General features: G+C 41.8%; 1 long non-coding RNA gene across 1 annotated transcript; it reads right to left on the reverse strand.

Annotated features, from left to right (window-relative positions):
- Positions 1–426: 426 nt before the first annotated feature.
- Positions 427–1,527, reverse strand: LOC112944786. The gene is made up of 2 exons (XR_003248836.1): positions 1,496–1,527; positions 427–478 (listed from the first exon to the last, which is right to left on the reverse strand). It is a non-coding gene; the product is annotated as an uncharacterized LOC112944786 (long non-coding RNA).
- Between the last annotated feature and the right edge of the window lie 588 nt (positions 1,528–2,115).

Consider the following 2,115-nt stretch of genomic DNA (forward strand, 5'->3'; position numbering starts at 1 on the left):
TGCGCCTCCTGTTTTTGGCTAGGGTTAGGGTTAGGCCTAAGGTTAGGGTTAAGACACAGAGAAAGGCTAGAGTCCCATGGGCTGTTGCACTAGAATACACTTACAAAAGGAAATATAGGATGCATGTGTTAATTTAATGGCCTTACATGTCTCAGAGCCATTTTATAGTAGGCCGGTGCTTGCACCATCACATGCTATGAACATTTTCGTTACAAACAAAATATACGGACACAATGCCCACCTGTAGCATTACAGCCTGGACTATGTCCCTTTCAAAATTCACTTACCGATGGACTGTAGCATGATCAGAATGGAGTGCATAGGCMGAAGTGCTAGACTCTCAAGTCCCTTACTCATATGAAGGAGCAGATTTGCAGGACCAGTTCCATTGGATTTAGAGGAGTTCTGAGACCAAACTATTCCAGAAATCCTATTACAGTCAACATGCAGTCCCCACTGCTGGCTTACTTGCAGAGCTCTAAATCAAAAGCAAAAACAATGAACAAGCAAAGTGTAAGGCCTTTTTTTTGCAAAAGTTTCATGCTTAAAAATTGAAGACTGGACAATGAACTACTCAGAAAACGTCCTAATTTCAGCCTAGACACTGACTTTTTGTAGCCCCGTACTGCTTGGCTGAAGACTCTATGAAACCAATAACTATTTAATAGTTCTCACACAAGTGCATGGGGTTGCTCTCCTCAGTAATTGACTCAGGACAATCTACTGCTGTAGGTTGACTTTCTGCTTCTGTAGCAAGAAGGCCCTTATTGTAAAGACGGACACAAGGCACAGCCCAATGGGACATTTTGGGACTTGGGGAGTTGCATCCATCAGACTAGGGAGCACCCGAGCCCTCCCAACGTTGCCTGTTCATTACGTCAACAGTTCAGTTCTCTGGAGTGAAGTGCCAGAGTTTATAGGCAGGCCTCAAATCCAACAAAGTCAATGGCAAAGTTCCACTGAGTTTAGTGCAGCCAAGACTTGTTTTTTTTTCTCCTTACCCCTTTCACTGAAACCTTGGCATGTCAGAGGAGGGCTGCTGTTTGATCTGCCACTGCCTTTCAGCAGGTACAACCAGCTTCTTGACAAGATAATTTAGGTTAATGTCTTGGATAAATTACCTGGAAACACCCAGGCACATGGAAAGGCATCTTGCTTATCTTGGAGTAGAATAAACCTAAGTATGTAGGCAAGCCTGCATTAAGTTGTCTGGAAAGAGCGCAATAATGTGCTACAGAAATGATCACATTGGTAGAAAAAAATGTTCATATTTTGAAAGTCTTACTTTCTCTGTTTCAAGATTTCTGGTCTGCAAAACAAGGGCTTTAAAAGGATAGATGTCCAGCGTACATGGGAAATCTCATTGCATCTTTTATAAACTGTTTTTTTCACATTTTTCATTTTCATTAGAGATCTTGCTTGCAACTTAGCAAATGTTAAGAAACATTGGTCCTGAAAGCCTGACTCATACAGTTTCACAGAGAGTCCTGCTTACCTCAGTGTGGCTTCTCACATGAATATGAGTTACAAAGCTGGCCCTCACTCAGTATTTTTCTCCATCTGCGTGTGGGAGGCAGCAAGGTTGGGCAGCTGGGGCACTGGGGAGGCATGTGAGAAAATGAAGTTCTAATTCCTGGCTCAGCTGTTGGCCCATCCCATGCTCCTGGACAAAGATCACAGAGGAAGCAGAAGCAGAGAGGGACTGAGTGCGTTGCCCTTCTTGCCCATAAATTAATCAAGGAGCATCAAGTCTGTTAGCTTAGACAGCTATGTCTGTTAGTTAGACAGTTGCAGTGCTTAGGACAATGTAATTTGTTTTTCACTAAAGTCTGCTCCATTAAAAAAGAGTTTAGGATCCACAAAACAAATAAAATTCTGGCATTGGGTATTTCATCTCTCTCATATATTTCTAGAGACAAATAACATACCTTGTTTGTAAGAGTTCTTTTAAATTGATGATCCCTAAATATGAGGATGGCAGAGACAGTGGTATTGTTGCATTATTGTCTCATTGGCAAAATTAAGAAACAATATCCACCCAAACATGAAACTGGCTTCGACACAGAACAGCACTAAGTCAATAAATATTTCCTTCAGTCCAGTGGAATTACTTCT

The sequence above is a fragment of the Nothoprocta perdicaria genome, unplaced genomic scaffold (genome assembly GCF_003342845.1).
Source record: "Nothoprocta perdicaria isolate Ctin4 unplaced genomic scaffold, notPer1 scaffold_176, whole genome shotgun sequence".
NCBI lineage: Eukaryota > Metazoa > Chordata > Aves > Tinamiformes > Tinamidae > Nothoprocta > Nothoprocta perdicaria.